An 18,303-nucleotide genomic window follows, 5' to 3' on the forward strand; every position below is an offset into this window, starting at 1 on the left:
CACTCAGCCGAATGCCAGTTGTCCCTCCATCCCAACCCAGGCTCTCATAATGGTTTCAGCTTCCAAGAGACAGCTTGACTCAAAATGCCATCCAGTCTGGCTGCCAGGGGAAGCATGAGGACTTATCCAGCAGAGAGGGACAGAAAACACGACAGCCAGAGCCCTCATGTCAGAAGAGCTCTAGGAACGTGAGCATCTGTGAGGTGTTTCTGCCCACAGGTGAGGCTGTGACCTCTGAAAATTACCGGCCTATTAGGGAATGTTTCATGAGGCAAGAGGGATCTTCCTCATTAGCCACTGGCCTCAGCCTACCTTTCCAGGAGTTAAATGTAGGAGACAAATCATGCATTTTATGTCACCTGTATGCATCTTGTTTCTCTCACTCAACGGTGCATCATAAATACCTCATTTTGTCCTATTTACTCATATTTTAGCAAGAAACCCCAGAGACCCAAGAGGGACAGAATCTGAAACTCTGAGAGTTCTCTGATTTACCTTTCTTTGATTCTATCTCCTTTTACCTCTCAATTCCCTGTAATGGACTAATGACAATCCTCTGTGGAAATGTCTGTGTTTTGTTTCCTTTATCTGGGAACAGACCCTGACCCGGCCCATAGCCGTAGGGGTGGATGGGTGCCCTAGGCTAAGCCAGTCAGAGCTTATCACCTGTCCACAGAAGTTAGGTCAGTGGGTGAGCACAAGACCCAAGCCAGCCAATCAGAATCCTTTCCCTAGGTTTTTCAAAGCTGGGATTGAAAAGTGTACCTTCTTTTTTGGTTGTACCATAAGTTGAGCACTGCTTGCAGCCACCATTCTAGTCCACTGAAGGCAGCCGGTCAGAGAAAATGGAAAGAAAACAAGCTGAGAGGATGACTTCTGTGGTTTCCTGATTCTCCATTTCGTGGTTACATGAGCTAATAAATCTTCCTTTTTGAATATGGAAAATTGTTTGAATTGGGCTTCTGCTGTTTGACTAGTGGCCAGCATTTGAAATGTGGTGGTGTGGCAGGGAAGGAGCTATTAAGCCATCTAGCCTCCTAAACCTTGTAAAATATGGTAGCCAAAAAGGAAGAGACTTTTAGGATATCTAAAGCAAAGCAATGTATTGCCAAGTTACCAAAAAAAAAAAAAAAAATTCAAAACAGCTGAAAAATTAGTGAAATATATTGGCCCAGGTAGTTGAAAAGTCCCAAGGTGACTCTCACATACAGACAGCAAAGCTTAATCCAAAAGCTGAAAAACGGTCACCAACAGCTTAGAACCTTGCATCTCTCCTTTCACCTTCTATGGTATTAGCTTCATCCCTGCGCCCCATTCAGACCACTGAGAAAATCACTGTAAGGCAGGTAGACTCCCACCCCAGTTTTGTCACTTGCAGCTGTATTTAGTTATGAAAGTAATCTAAAAAGTGCAAGTATGATGAAAATGAGAATTGTGCTTCCATTTCTATAAAATAATCTTAAAATCATCTATCTGTATGTGTATATGTGTTAATATGTGCATGTATGTGTGTGACTGTATATGCATGAAAATGCAGGAAAAGATACATACCAGGTCATTAACATCGTTTACCAGGGGTGGGGAAGTAAAGACCAGGAAAGGAGGGCGAAAGACTCAGGAGAGGAAAAGTTGTTGATAATAACGGTATTTACGGTATGTATAGAGTTCTATGGATTTTCAGCATTTAGAGGCTGCCCACATTCCATAACTCCTGGCCCTTCCATCTTCAAAGCCAGCACTCGCTAGTCAACTCACATCACTCTGATATCGACTCTTCTGCCTCCCTCTTCCACATTTAAAGATCCAGGTGATTACATTTTTGCCTGGCAATGTAACATATTCACAGGTTCTGGAGATTAGGACAGTGATGTCATCAGGATGACATTAGGATGTCCCTGTCCCAGAACCTATGAAGATGTTAAATTTCATGGTGAGGGGGTTAAAGTAGCAGATGAAATTAAGGTTGCCATTATTCCACCTTTTATACATTATGATCCCATTTGTGCAAATGTGGATGCATAGATACATAAAGTGACAAAGAGGAAATGCATGTATATATATGTAAAGTAACAAAGTGATAAAGTGGAAGATGAGTCATCAACATGATAGTGGTTCTCACAGGGAGTAGAAGTCAATTCACTTCATGTTTTTCTCAAAATTTTATGCAGTGTTTTATCTGTTTGAATATTTGTAAATCTGGCCAAGCGCAGTGGATCACATCTGCAATCCCAGCACTTTGGGAGGCTGAGGTGGGAGAATTGCTTGCTATTTTGCCCAGGAGTTTGAGACCAGCCTAAGCAACGTATCAAGACCTCAGCTCTACAAAAAAAATTAAAAACTTAGCTGGATGTAGTGGTGCATGCCTGTAATCCCAGCTACTCAGGAGGCTAAGGTGGGAAGATCCCTTGAGCCCAGGAGATTGAAGCTGCAGTGAGCCGTGATTGAGCCACTACACTCCAGCCTGGGTAACCGAGCAGCACTCTGCCTCAAAAATAAATAAATACATAAATAAATAAAAAAGCAAATTTATGTACAGCAAAAAGCAACAAAGTTTGTTTCATTGGTGAAAATCATCCATTTTAGTGGGGTGTGAGACCTGAGCTCCCTCAAGTATCTGAAGCACTGGATCTGAAAGGTCTGTGAGAGACGGCAGTAGCAGCCTCAGAGGAACTTTGTACTGACTAGATCCCCCACCCGCCAAACACTCTTCTTCTGTACACAATAGGAGATAGTGAGCCAAAGCAATAGAAAAACTCCCATCTGATATTAATCCAATTAGAGAGATTCAAAGCCAAGTAGAACATGCAGACTGATGGATGTGCAGAAACTACTTTGCAGCAGCTCTGCATGGAGCTGGGGGAGGCAGGGAATGAAGGCAACTCTGAAGGTCTCAGAATACGCACCCCGGAGGAAGTCACTTTCCCTCCTTCCCCAACAGCCTAGTCCAAAATGTCTACTCATTTGTGGGGTCCTTCAGCTGTCCCTTTCCACATCCTTGGTCACTCTCATGCACGTCCTTTTCAACTTCTCCCTTTCCTGGTCCCAAATGGCTGGCATACCAGCAGCCCTCCAAGAGCACCCTCCCCACATTAATTCTTGCTCTCTAGAAGACAACCTGCAACATCAGTGTTCCCTGGATCATGAGATATTTATTAAGTGTTCAGTGAAACATATGATTCTGTGGTCAAAACTTTGACCACAAGTTTTCTGTGGTCAAAACCTGGGAAGAGAGAGCTAATACAATTAAATTCATTGTTTCTCTGCAAGACACCCCAGAGGCCTTGACATGCTCATGTGCCCTGCATTGCACTGCAATACGCCAGGAGGTGGCTGTAGTAAGCAGTAAATCCACCTAACTCTGGGATCATCATGTTATTAAAGAATAACAGGTGAAATTATTACTCCACATGCTGGAAACAGTGTTAAAGACCTCTCTGTGATGGTAGGGCGAGTTAAGAATTTAATTTTGCAGCCCAAAAGAGCCTTAGAAACCATCTTGTCCAACTCCTTTATTTTAAAGCTTAAGAAAGGCACAGAGAGGAAAGTGACTTGCCTGAAGTTCCACAGCTAGTTACTAGCAAATAAAAGAATCTCTTTCCAGTGCTCTTCTTTGCTCACTATTTTATACCATCCCAAGTTACATCTACTAAACACAGAAAGGAGGTTCCTCCCATATGGCACATCTGTGGGAAATCACAAAGTACCCCTGGAAGCTTTAAGCCTTATCTAAGTTGGAATATTGGCTCTGTTACCTACTGAAGGTATTTTAGACATCATGGTCAAATGGTGGGTTGTTTTGATTTGTGATGGTGGTTGGACAGAAGGGCATGTAGAATTGTAATTCACCTTAAAGATTTCCTCATCCAACATTTCACATGGGGCAGGAATGTTACCTATAGAAATCCAGAAAAGTGATTATAATGTTTTGTAAAACTGCTTCATTAAGATTTGATATACAGTCAACTATCCATTATTAATAAACTACTCATTTACAATTTAATACATTTTGACACATTTATACACCATTGGAGCTATTACCATTATCAAAACAGTCAGTATATCCACCATCCCCAAATATTTGTTTTTTAAAAACAATTTTTAAAAATTTTTTATTTCCATAGGTTTGGGGGGGGAACAGGTGGTATTTGGTTACATGAGTAAGTTCTTTAGTGGTGATTTGTGAGATTTTGGTGCATCCATCACCCGAGCAGTATACACTGAACCCAAATGGTAGTCTTTTATCCCCCATCTCCTTCCCCCACTTTCTTCCCACATCCACAGAGTCCATTGTGTCATTCTTATGGCCTGGCATCCTCATTGTTTAGCTTCCACTTATGAGTGAAAATAACGTTTGGTTTTCCATTCCTGAGTTACTTCACTTAGAATAATAGTCTCCAATCCCATCCAGGTTGGGGTTTCCAATCCCATCCAGGTTACTGCAAATGCCATTAGTTCATACGTTTTTATGGCTGAGTAGTATTCCATCATATATATATATATATATATGCGCCAGTTTTTTTATCCACTCACTGATTGATGGGCATTTGGGCTGGTTCCACATTTTTGAAATTGCGAATTGTGTTGCTATAAACATGCATGTGCAAGTATCTTTTTCATATGATGACTTCTTTTCCTCTGGGTAGATACATAGTAGTGGGATTGCTGGGATCAAATGGTAGTTCTACTTTTAGTTCTTTAAGGAATTTCCACACTGTTTTCCATAGTGGTTGCACTAGTTTACATTCCCACCAACAGTGTAGAAGTGTTCCTTTTTCATCTCATCTGCACCAACATCTACTATTTTTTTATGTTTTGATTATGGCCATTCTTGCGGGAGTAAGGTGGTATTGCATTGTGATTTTGATTACCATTTCCCTGATCATTAGTGATGTTGAGCATTTTTTCATGTGTTTCTTGGCCATTTATATATCCTCTTTTGAGAATTGTCTATTCATGTCCTTAGCCCACTTTTTGATGTGATTGTTTTGTTTTTTCTTGCTAATTTGCTTGAGTTCATTGTAGATACTGAATATTAGTCCTTTGTTGGATGTATAGATTGTGAAGATTTTTTCCCACTCTGTGGGTTGCCTGTTTACTCCACTGACTGTTCCTTTTGCTGTGCAAAAGCTCTTTAGTTTAATTAGGTCCCAGATATTTATCTTTGTTTTTATTGCATTTGCTTTTGGGTTCTTGATCATGAAATCCTTACCTAAGCCAATGCCTAGAAGGGTTTTCCTTATGTTAGTTTTTAGAATTTGTATAGTTTCAGGTCATAGATTTAAGTCCTTGATTGACCTTGAGTTGATTGTTGTATAAGATGAGAGATAAGGATCCAGTTTAATTCCCCTACATGTGGCTTGCCAATTATCCCAGTACGATTTGTTGAATAGGGTGTCCTTTTCCCACTTTCTGTTTTTTTTTTTGTTTTGCCAAAGATCATTTGACAAATTGGTTTATTTCTGGGTTCTCTATTCTTTTCCATTGGTCTATGTGCCTATTGTTATACCAGTGTCATGCTGCATTGGTGACTATAGCCTTGTAGTTTAGTTTGAAATCAGGTAATGTGATACCCCCAGATTTGTTTTGTTTGTTCGGTTGGTTGGGTTTTTTTTTATTTTTATTTTTTATTTTTGCTTAGTCTTGCTTTGGCTATGCAGGCTCTTTTTGGTTCCATATGGATTTCAGGATTGTTTTTTCTAGTTCTGTGAAGAATGATGGTGGTATTTTGATGGGAACTGCACTGAATTTGTAGATTGCTTTTGGCAGTATGGTCATTTCCACAATATTGATTTTACCCATGCATGAACATGGGATGTGTTTCCATTTGTTTGTGTTGTCTATGATTTGTTTCAGCAGTGTTTTGTAGTTTTCCTTGTAGAGGTCTTTCACCTCCTTGGTTAGGTACAAAGTATTTTGGGGTTTTTTGCAGCTATTGCAAAAGGAGTTAAGTTCTTGATTTGATTCTCAGTTTGGTCACTGTTGGTGTATAGAAGAGCTGCTGATTTATGCAAATTAATTTTGTATCCTGAAACTTTGCTGAATTCTTTTATCAGTTCTAGGAGCTTTCTGGAGGAATTTTAGGGTTTTATAGGTATACAATCATATCATCAGCAAATAGCAACAGTTTCACTTCCTCTTCACTGATTTCAATGTCCTTTATTTCCTTCTCTTGTCTGATTGCTCTGGCTAGGACTTCCAGTACTATGTTGAAAAGAAGTGGTGAGAGTGGGCAGCATCCTTGTCTTCTTCCAGTTTTCAGAGGAAATGCTTTCAACTTTTCCCTGTTTAGTGTTATGTTGGCTACAGGTTTGTCATAGATGGCTTTTATTGCATTGTGGTAGGTCCCTTGTATGCCAGTTTTGCCAAGGGTTTTCATCATAAAGGGATGCTGAATTGTGTCAAATGCTTTTTCTGCATCTATTGAGATGATCGTGTGATTTTAGTTTTTAATTCTGCTTATGTCGTGTATCACATTTATTGACTTGCATATGTTAAACCATCCCTGTGTCCCTGGTATGAAATCCACTTGATCATGGTGGATTATCTTTTCGATATGCTGTTGGATTCAGTTAGCTAGTATTTTGTTAAGGATTTTTGCATCTATATTCATCAAGGATATTGGTCTGTAGTTTTCTTTTTTGCCTATGTCCTTTCCTGGTTTTGGTATTAGGGTGATATTGGCTTCATAGAATGATTTAGGGAGGATTCCTTCTTTCTCTAACTTGTAGAATAGTGTCAATAGGATTGGTATCAATTCTTCTTTGAATGTCTGGTAGAATTCAGTTGCAAATCCATCTGGTCCTGGACTTCTTTTTGTTGGTAATTTTTTCAATTACCATTTCAATCTTGCTGCTTGTTATTGGTCTGTTCAGGGTTTCTAATTCTTCCTGATTTAAGCTAAGAGGGTTGTATGTTTCCAGGAATTTATCCATCTCCTCTAGGTTTTCTAGTTTATGCATGTAAAGGAGTTCATAGTAGGCTTGAATGATCTTTTTTATTTCTGTGGTGTCGGTTGTAATATCTCCTGTTTCATTTCTAATAGAGCTTATTTGGATCTTCTCTCTTCTTGGTAAATCTTGCTAATAGTCTTTCAGTTTTATTTATTTTTTCAAAGAAGCAGCTTTTTGTTTCACTTATCTTTTGTATTTGTTTGTTTCAATTTCATTTATTTCTGCCCTGATCTTGGTTATTTCCTTTCTTCTGCTGGTTTGGGGTTTGGTTTGTTCTTGTTTCTCTAGTTCCTTGAGGTGTGACCTTAGATTGTCTATTTGTGCTCTTTTACTTCTTGATGTAGGCCTTTAAGACTATGAACTTTCCTTTTAGCACCACTTTTGCTGTATCCCAGAAGTTTTGATAGATTGTGTCACTATTACCATTCAGTTCAAAGAATTTTTAAAGTTCCATCTTGGTTTCATTGTATACTTAATTATCATTCAGGAGCAGGTATTTAATTTCCATGTATTTGCAAGGTTTTGAGGTCCCTTTTGGAGTGGATTTCCAGTTTTATTCAACTATGATCTGAGGGAGTACTTTATATAATTTCAATTTTCTTAAATTTATTGAGACTTGTTTTGTGGCCTGTCATATGGTCTATCTTGGAAAAAGTTCCATGCACTGATGAATAGAATTTACATTCTGAAGTTGTTGGATAGAATGTTCTGTAAATATCTGTTAAGTCCATTTATTTCAGGGTATAGTTTAAATCCATTGTTTCTTTGTTGATTTTCTTTCTTGATGACCTGTCTATTGCTGTCAGTGGAGTACTGAATTCCCTCATTATTATTGTGTTGCTGTCTATCTCATTTCTTAGGTCTAGTAATAATTGTTTTATAAATGTGGGATCTCCAGTGTTAGGCATATATACTTAGGATTGTGATATTTTCCTGTTGGACAAAGATTTTATCATTATATAATGTCCTTCTTTGGCTTTTTTAACTGCTGTTGCTTTAGTTTGCTTTGTCTGATATAAGAATTGCTTATATCAACTGCTTGCTTTTGGTGTCCATTTGCATGGAATATCTTTTTCTACCCCTTTACCTTAAGTTTATGTGAGTCCTTATGTGTTAGGTGAGTATCCTGAATGCAGCAGATCCTTGGTTGGTGAATTCTTATCCATTGTGCAATTCTGTATCATTTGAGTGGAGCATTTAGGCCATTTAGATTCAACATTAGTATGGAGATGTGACATACTATTCCATTCATCATGCTATTTGTTGCCTGTATACCTTGGGGTTTTTTAATTGTATTTTTGTTTTATAGGTCCTGTGAGATTTATGCTTTGAAGAGGTTCTATTTTGATGTATTTCCAGGAATTATTTCAAGATTTAGAGCTTCTTTTAGTAGTTCTTGTAGTGCTGGCTTGGTAGTGGCAAATTCTCTCAGCATTTGTTTGCCTGAAAAAGACTGTATCTTTCCTTCATTTATGAAGCTTAGTTTTGCTGGATACAAAATTCTTAGCTGAAAATTGTTTTGTTTAAGGGGGCTGAAGATAGGGCCCCAATTCCTTCTAGCTTGTAAAGTTTCTCCTGAGGAATATGCTGTTAATCTGATAGGTTTTCTGTTAGAGGTTACCTGGTGCTTTTGCCTCACAGCTCTTAAGATTCTTTCCTTTGTCTTGATTTTAGATAACCTGATGACAATTTGCCTAGGTGGTGATCTTTTTACAATGAATTTCCCAGTTTTCTTTGAGCTTCTTGTATTGTTTTCCAAACTTTTAGATTTCTATTCTTTCTCAGGAACACCAGTTATTCTTAGGTTTGGTCATTTAACATAATCCTAAACTTCTTGGAGGCTTTGTTCATTTTTTAAAATTCTTTTTTCTTTGCCTTTTTTAGATTGGGTTAACTCAAAAAACTTGTCTTCAAGCTTTGAAGTTCTTTCCTCTGCTTGTTGCATTCTATTGCTGAGACTTTCCAGAACATTTTGCATTTCTCTAAGTGTGTCCTTTATTTCCTGAAGTTATGATTGTTTTTTATTTGTGCTGTCTATTTCACTGAAGATTTCTCCCCTCATTTATTGTATCTTTTTTTAAATTTGCTTAAATTGGACTTCACTTTTCTCTGGTGCCTATTTGATTAGCTTAATAACTGACCTTATGAATTCTTTTTCAGGTAAATCAGGGATTTCTTCTTGGTTTGGATGCATTGCTAGTAAGCTAGTGTGATTTTTGGAGGGTGTTAAAGAATTTTGTTTTGCCATATTACCAGAATTGTTTTTCTGGTTCCTTCTCACTTGGGTAAGCTATATCAGAGGGATGATCTGGGGCTCAAGGCTGCTGTTCAGATTCTTTTGTCCCACTGGGTATTCCCTTGATGTAGTACTATCCCCCTTTTCCTAGGGATGTGGCTTCCTGAGAGTCGAGCTGTAGTGATTGTTATTTCTCTTCTGGATCTAGCCACCTAGCAGGACTACCAGGTTCTAGGCTGGTACTACGGGTTGTCTGCACAGAGTCCTGAGATGTGAACTGTCTGCAGGTGTCTCAGCCATGGCTACCAGCACCTGCTCTAGTGGAGATGGCACAGGGTGAAGTGGACTCTGTCAGGGTCCTTAGTTTTGGTTGTTTAATGCACTATTTTTGTGCTGGTTGGCCTCCTGCCAGGAGGTGGGGATTTCAAGAGAGCATTAGCTGTGTTAGTATAGGGAGGTTCAGGCAGTAGGCGGGTCCTGGAACTCCCAAGAGAATATACCCTTTGTCTTCAGCTACCAGGGTGGATAAGGAAGGACCATCAGGTGGGGACAGGGTTAGGCGTGTCTGAGCTCAGACTCTTCTTAGGTGGGGCTTGGTGTGGCTGCTGTGGGAGATGGGGGAGAGTTCCCAGGTCAATGGAGTTATATCCCCAGGAGGATTATGGCTGCCTCTGTTGTGTCACGCAGGTTGTCAGAGAAGTGGAGGAAAGCCAGCAGTTACAGGTCTCCTCCAGCTCCCACACAATCCAAAAGGCCGGTCTCACTCCCACTGTGCCCTCCAACAACAGCACTGAGTTTGTTTCCAGGCAGTGGGTGAGCAAGGCTGAGAACTTGCCCCAGTATACAGACCTCCCAGCTGTGAAAGCAAGCAGGGCTTTTGCGCCTCCCTGCTTGTCAAGTCTGCACACTGGATTCACACTCTCCCCCAAATTCTGGCCAGGAGACTTGGCATTCAGTTGGAATTGTTACAAAGTTCAGCTGGAGGTTTCCTTCTCCCTGTACCTTGCATGTACCTCTGGCAGCCCTCCCCAAAGACCCCTGTGAGACAAGTCTGAAATGGCTGTCCTGGGGACCCAGAGAGCCCACAGGGCTTTTCCCTCTGCTTCCTCTACTCCTGTATTTAGCTTGGCTCTCTAAATTGACTCAGCCCCAGTTAAGGTCAAATCCTTCTCCTGTGATCTAGATCGTCATGTTTCCCAGTGAGGTTGTGTGTTTGGGGGCAGATAATCCCCCTTTCCCACTTTCACAGCTTGGGCACTCACAGTATTTGGGTCATCTCCTGGGTCCTGCAGGTGCAATCTGCTTCCTTCAGAGGGTCTGTGGGTTCTCTTGGCTTTCTTGGTATGTTCCTGCAGTAGTTCTGGAGCAAAAGTTCACAATGAGAGTCTCCACACACTGCTCTGTCTGTTCAAGTGGGAGCAGCAATCTAGTCCTGCCTCTTATCTGCCATTTTTCTCCCATCTCACAAATATTTCTTTATGCTGCATTGTAATCCTTCCCTGTTACCCTCCTGACCCCTCACGCTCAGGCAACCACTCATCTGTTTCCTATCACTGTAGATTAGTTTGCATTTTCAGGAGTTTTGTATAAATGGAAACATGCAAGGTACTTATTTTTTAGTCTTGCTTTTTTTACTCAGCATAGCTATTTTGAAACCTATCAGTACTGTTTCCTGTATCAATAGTTTACTCCCATTTATTGATAATTAGTATTCCACTGTATGTACATACGACAATTTGTTTATCCATCCACCTGTTGATGAACTTTGGGGCTGTTTCCAGTTTGGGGATATTACAAATGAAGCTGCTATGAACATTCATGTTCAGGTCTTTATATGAACATATGCTTTTATGTCTTGGGGAAAAACTTAGGAATAAAATAGCTTAATATTTAAGTTATACATTTGATTTTTTAAGAACATGCCAAATGTTTTCCTGAAGTGATTGTAGCATTTTGCATTTTGCAACAAGAGTGTGTGACAGTTCCAGTTCTTCTACATTCTTGGCAACACTTAACAAGGTTTAGTCTTCTTAATTTTAGTCATTCTAATAGGGGTATATCATTATGGGTTTAATTTGCATTTCTCTCATGATTAATAACATTGAGCATTTTATTCATGTGCTTATTTGCCATTTGGATATCTTCTGTGATGAAATGTCCTTTCAAATCTTTACCCATTTATTAAATGGGTTGATTTTTTTTTAGTTATGAGAGTTTTTGAGTTATGAGAGTTCTATGATCTAAATACAGGTAACTTATCAAATATATGCTTTGTAAATATTTTCTCCCAGCTTTTGGCCTGTCTTTTCATTCTGTTAACAGCAGAGGTTTTTTAATGTTCATGAAGTCGAACTTATCAAGCTTCAGTTTTCTTTTCTTATGATGTCTGTATCTTACTCTAGGGTCAGGGTAAGAATGGCATCAAAGAATTAGCAGGGAAGTATTCCCTCTCCTTTATTTTTCTTGAAGAGTTTGTGTAGAACTGTAATTATTTTTCTTCCTGAAATGTTGGGTAGAATTCATCAATAAAGTCATCTGGGTCTGGATGGCTTCATTATGGGAAAATTTTTAATTACAAATTCAATTTCCTAAATATATTTCAGATATTAAGGTTGTCCATTGCTTCTTGATTGAAACTACTCTGGTAGTTTGAGTCTTTTAATAAAAGTTGTCCAAGTTTTCTAGTTCATTCAATGTATAGCATAATGTTGTTCATCATATCCCTTTTATAATCTTTTGAATATCTGTAGAATCTATAGTAATATTACCTCAGTGGTTCCTGATATTTGGTAATTTGTGATTTTTTTTTTCCTGAGCAATTTGGCTACAATTTATCAATTTTATTCATCTCAAAAAATTTGTTTTCATTTATTTTCTCCATTGTTTATTCCATTTATTATTTATTTCATTGATTTCTGCTTGAATCCTTATTATTTCCTTTCTATCCTTACTTTGGTTTTGACTTGCTCTTATTTTCCAAGTTTCTAATGGAAGAAGCTGAATGCACTGATTTGAGACTTTTTTCTTTTCTAATGTAGTAATTTGTTGCTATAAATTTTCTCCTAAATACTTCTTTTAATGCATCCCACAAGTGTTATGTTGTGTTTTCATTTTCCTTCAGTTCAAAATACATTTTAATTTTTCCTTTTATTTCTTCTTTGTCTCACAGGTTATTTAGAATAGTGCTATTAATTTCAAAATATTTGGAGATTTTTCACTTTCCTTTTGATTATTGGTAACTAATTTAATTTCACTGTGGTCAAAGAACATACTACGTATGACTTGAATGCTTTTAAATTTATTGACTTGTTTTATAGCCTAGAATATGGCCTAACTTCATAAATGTTCTGTGAACACTTGAAAAGAATATACATTGTGCTGTTGTTGAGTGGAGTGTTCTATAAAAGTCAATTAGGACAAGTTGGTTTATAATGTTATCCAAGTCTACTATATACTTGCTTGCTTTCTGTCTACTTGTTCTAAAATTATTGAGATTGAGTGATTTTTCTCAGTGTAATTGGGAGTTTTTTAAATTTTTCTTAGTATTTTTAACCAGTTTTGCTTCACGCATTTTTTTTTTTTTTTTTTTTTTTTTTTTGAGACAGAGTCACACTCCCAGGCTGGAGTGCAGTGGCATGATCTTGGCTCACTGCAACCTCTGCCCCCAAGGTTCAAGTGATTCTCCTGCCTCAGCCCCCCAAGTAGCTGTGACTGCAGGCATGCACCACCACAGCTGGCTAATTTTTGTAATTTTAGTAGAGATGGGATTTCACCATGTTGGCCAGGCTGGCCTTTACTCCTGACCTCAAGTGATATGCCTGTCTTGGCCTCCCAAAGTGCTGGGACTACAGGTGTGAGCCACTGTACACAGCCAGCTTCGTATATTTTGAAGTTCTATTATTACAGGTATATACTCTGAGAATTGTTATAGCCTCTAAATTATTGGTCCCTTTATCATTATAAAATGACCATTTTATCTCTGGTAAAATTATCTTCTCTGAATTCTACCTTGTCTAACAATAATATAGTCACTCTTTCTTTTGACTGGTGTTAGCATGGTATATCTTTCCTATTCCTTTACTTTTAATGCATTTTTGTCTTTATAGTTAAAGTATGTTTCTTATAGACAGCATCTAGTTGTGTTTTACTGAATCTAAAAATCTCTGCCTTTTAAATGGTGTGTTTAGATCATTTACATTTAATGGTGTTAGTGATACAGTCAGGCTTAAGTCTGTCACCTTGCTACTTGCTACTTGTTTTTTATTATATTTGTTTAACTTGTTCCTTGTTCCCCTTTTCCTTTTCTTTATGCTTCTTTTAGATTAAATATTTGTATAATTTGTATTTGTTTCATTTTTATTTTTGGTTGGCTTATTAGCTATAACTCTTTTCTTAATTATCTGTTGCTTTAGGGTTATAATATACAAGTTTAATTTATTACAGTCTACCTTAAACTGACATTATAATTCCTTATGCATAATAAAAGACTTTACAATAGTATACTTCTTTCTGTTCTTACACATTTTTTTCTATTTTGGTCATATATTTTACCTATAGCTATGTAATAAATCCAAGAATACATGGCTATTATCATTGTTTAATGAGTACTTTTTTTTTAGTGACACTTACTTAGTGAGAAAAATGGTATATAATTACCCATTAGAATCTATATCTGATTCTTCTCATGTCTTTGTGCAAAAATTTCCATCTGGTATCATTTTTATCCTAAGTTATTTTCTCTAAAATTTCCTGTAGTGCAGGTATTCTGTTGATGAATTCTTTCAGTTCTTGTATGTTTGAAAATGTCTTCATTATATCTTTAGTTTTGAAAGATATTTTTATTGGGTATATAATTATGGCTTTAAAAGTTATTGCTTTTTCTTTCAGTGCTTAGAGAGATTATCCTACTGTCTTCATTATTACATTTTTTTTCAGGGCATTTAAAATTTATTTGGGGGGAAAAACTAAGAAACAGGTATCAAAATGTGATACAGAATTGAGTGCTAAGTTTCAAGATACAAACTATAAATCTGTAGGACCTTAGAGAGAAAGATCCAAGAGGGCAATATGAGTCATTTCATCTTCAGTTGTTGTTATTTGAATAAGTTATATCTTTTATAAGAATCCAAGGGGTAAGCAGAGGTCTCAATTGAGCAAAATGGCTGTTCTACCAACCCCCTCTAAATGCTGATTAAATTTTCAAATATTAAAATAGAACCAAAAGCAGGTTTAATTTTTTTTAAGTAATACATGTTTATACAGTGTACACAATTTTAGACAGTACATAAGTTCCTCATATGTGGATATAAGCTCCTTGAAGCCTCTGGGTTTTGTGTCCCTCAATTTCTTTTTTTTTTTTTTTATTATACTTTTAGGGTACATGTGCACATTGTGCAGGTTAGTTACATATGTATACATGTGCCATGCTGGTGCACTGCACCCACTAACTCGTCATCTAGCATTAGGTATATCTCCCAGTGCTATCCCTCCCCGCTCCCCCCACCCCACCACAGTCCCCAGAGTGTGATATTCCCCTTCCTGTGTCCATGTGATCTCATTGTTCAATTCCCACCTATGAGTGAGAATATGCGGTGTTTGGTTTCTTGTTCTTGCGATAGTTTACTGAGAATGATGATTTCCAATTTCATCCATGTCCCTACAAAGGACATGAACTCATCATTTTTTATGGCTGCATAGTATTCCATGGTGTATATGTGCCACATTTTCTTGATCCAGTCTATCATTGCTGGACTTCATTATTACATTTTTAAGTAAGAAGCCTGTTGTCATCCTTCTCCATGTCTCTCTGTATATAATGTGCTTCTCTCTAGCTGCTTTTAGCATTTTTGATCAGTTTTGAGCAATTTAATTATGTTGTGCTTAGATATTTTTTGCATATCTTTATATTTGAGTTCATTAAAGTTCATGATGTATGGGTTTATAGTTTTCATCAAAATTCAAAAAGTTTTAGCCACTAATTAACTCTTAAAAAGATATTTCCTGTTCTCCTTCAGAGACTTGAAGTACATGTATGCTGGCTTCTTATACTTTTTCCACAGCTCACTGATATTCCCTTTATTTTTAAAAATTCTTTTTCGCCTAGTGTTTCATTTTGGATAATTTCTATTGCTACATCTTTGAGTTCACTAGTATTTTCTTCTACAATGTCTAATGTGACATTAATCCTATACATTGTATTTTCATCTCAGACACCGTAGTTTTTATCTCTAAACATCTGAGTTGGCTTTTAAAAATATCTTCTATGACTAACTAGCTAATGTGTTCAATCTTACCTCTAGATTTGTGAACATACAGGATACAATTATAACAATGTTTTAATGTCCTTGTCTACTATTGTTATCATCTGTGTCAGTTCTGAAGCAATTTCAATTGGTTAGCTGGTAATTTTGGTTGAATACAAAACATTGAGAATTTAACCTTATGGGCTATTGGATATTTTTGTATTCCTATAAATACTCTTGAGCTTTCTTCTGTGGAATTCTTAGGTTAATTGAAAAGAGTTTGATCCTTTTAATCTTGGTTTTAAGATTTAAAACGTGAAGGCTCAGAAGGCGGGGCAAGATGGTGGAATAGAAGGCTCCACTGATTGTCCCTCCTACAAGGACACCAGTTTAACAACTATCTATACACACAAAAAGTACCTTCATAAGAACCAAATATCAGGTGAGTACTCACAGTACCACACTACCTGGTTTTAATTTCATATCTCTGAAAGAGGCACTGAAGAGGTATAAAAAAGAGTCTTAAATTGCCAATGCCATCCCTCCCCACCCCCAGCAACATGGTGCAGAAAGCTTCTCTGGTCCCCGGGGGAGGGAAAACACAACAATTGTGAGGTATTGAAATCAGTGCTGTCCTGTTAGAGCAGAAAGGAAAACTAGACCAAACTCAGCTGAGCTGATGCCCACCCTTAAGGCAATCTAGGCCTTAAGGACTGCAACCCTTAGGCAAGGCCTAGTGCTGAACTGGGCCCAGAGACAGTGGACTGAGGGGTGCATGTGACATACTGAGGCACCAGCTGGGGTGGCTACGGGAGTGCTGACATCACCTCACTCATAACCCCAGGCTTCACAGCTTGTAACTCCAAAAGAGAGACCTCTCTTTTGCTTGAGGAGAGAATAGGGAAGAGTGGGAAGAACTTTGTCTTACATCTTGGATACTGGCTCAGTCACAGCAGGATAGGACACTAGTTGAGTTGCAAGGCCCTCTTTCCAGGCCCAAGCTCCTAGATGACATTTCTAGACACATTCTGGGCCAAAAGGGAACCTGTTGCCTTGAAGGAAAGGACCCAGCCCTGGCAGCATTCATCACCTGCCAACTGAAGAGCCTTTGGGCCCTGAATAACCAGCAGCAATGCCCAGATACTATATCTAGGGCCTTGGATAAGACTCTTGAGACTTGCTGGCTTCAAGTACCAGCAAAGCCACAGAGGTCAGAGCGATAAGTGGGCTCTAGGGGCCCCCAATTCCAGGACTTGGCTCTTGGATGGAATTTCTGGACTTTCCCTGGGCCAGAAGGCAGCTCATTGCTCTGAAGGGTGAGTCTCAGGCCAGGCAGCCTTCACCACAGCTGACTGAAGAGCCACTGGGCCTTACAGGAACATTGGTCACAGTCTGGCAGTACTCCACATTGGCCTGGGGTGGTGATGGCCATGGGATGAGGCTCCTCAGGCTTTGGAAAGGGGAGGGAAAGGACTATATCTTGTGGTTTGAGTGCCAGCTTCGCCACAATGTAACAGAACACCAGATAGACTTCTAAGGGTTTTGACTCTAGTCCCTGGCTCACAGACAGCACCTCTGGACATGCCCAGGGTCTGGGGGATCTCACTATTCTGAAGGGAAGGACACAGGCCTGCCTGGCTTTGCCACCTGCTGACTGTAGAGGCCCAAGGCCTTGAGTGAACATAGGCTATAGCCAGGGTGTGGTTATAGCAGGGCTCGGGTGAGACCCAGTGCTGTGGCTAGCTTCAGATCTGATCCAGCACAGTTCTAGTGGTTGTGGCCACAGGGGTGCTTCTGTCATACCACACCCAGCTCCAGGTGGCTCAGAACAGAACAGAGCCACCATTTACTGGGGAGAAAGTAAGGGAAAAATACAAGAGTCTCTGCCTGATAATCCAGAGAATCCTTCTGGATCTTGTCCAAGATCATCAAGGCAGTAACTCTTCAAGTCTGCCAGAACCACAGCATTACTGGGCTTGGGGTTCCCCCTAAAACGGATACAGTTTAGATCACAACACCCAAGTCCTTTTGAATATATGGAAAGTGTTCCCAAGGAGGACAGGTGTACAAATAAGCCCAGATTGAGAAACCTACAATAAATATCTAACTCTTCAATGCCCAGACACTGAAGAACATCTACAAGCATCAACACTATCCAAGAAAACATGGCCTCGCCAAATGAACTAAACAAGGCACCATAGATGAATCTTGGAGAAACAGAGATATGTGCCCTTTCAGACAGGTAATTCAAAATAGCTATGCTGAGGAAACTCAAAGAAATTCAAGATAACACAGAAGGAGTTCAGAATTCTATTGGATAAATGTAACAAAACGATTGAAATTATTTAAAAGAATCAAGCAGAAATTCTGGAGCTGAAAAATGCAATCAACATACCAAAGAATGCATCAGTCTTTTAATAGCAGAATTAAGCAGAAAAAAGAGTTAGTGGGCTTGAAGACAGCCTATTTGAAAATACACAGTCAGAGGAGACAAAAGAAAAAAACAATAAAAAACAATGAAGCATGCCTAAAGGATCTAGAAAATAGCCTCAAAAGGGCAAACCTAAGAGGTATTGGCCTTAAAGAGGAAGTAGAGAAAGAGATAGGGGCATAAAGTTTATTCAAAGCAATAATAACAGAGAACTTCCCAAACTTAGAGAAAGATATCAATATTCAAGTACAAAAAGGTAGTAGAACACCAAGCAGATTTAACCCAAAGAAGACTACCTCATGGCATTTAATAATCAAATTTCCAAAGGTCAAAACTAGGCTAGGCATGTGGCTCATACTTGTAATGCCAGCACTTTGGGAAGCTGAAGCAGGAAGATTGCTTGAGCTCAGGAATTCCAAGCCAGCCAGGGCAACATAGTGAGAC

Source organism: Gorilla gorilla, chromosome 4, assembly GCF_029281585.2.
Source record: "Gorilla gorilla gorilla isolate KB3781 chromosome 4, NHGRI_mGorGor1-v2.1_pri, whole genome shotgun sequence".
Classification (NCBI taxonomy): domain Eukaryota; kingdom Metazoa; phylum Chordata; class Mammalia; order Primates; family Hominidae; genus Gorilla; species Gorilla gorilla.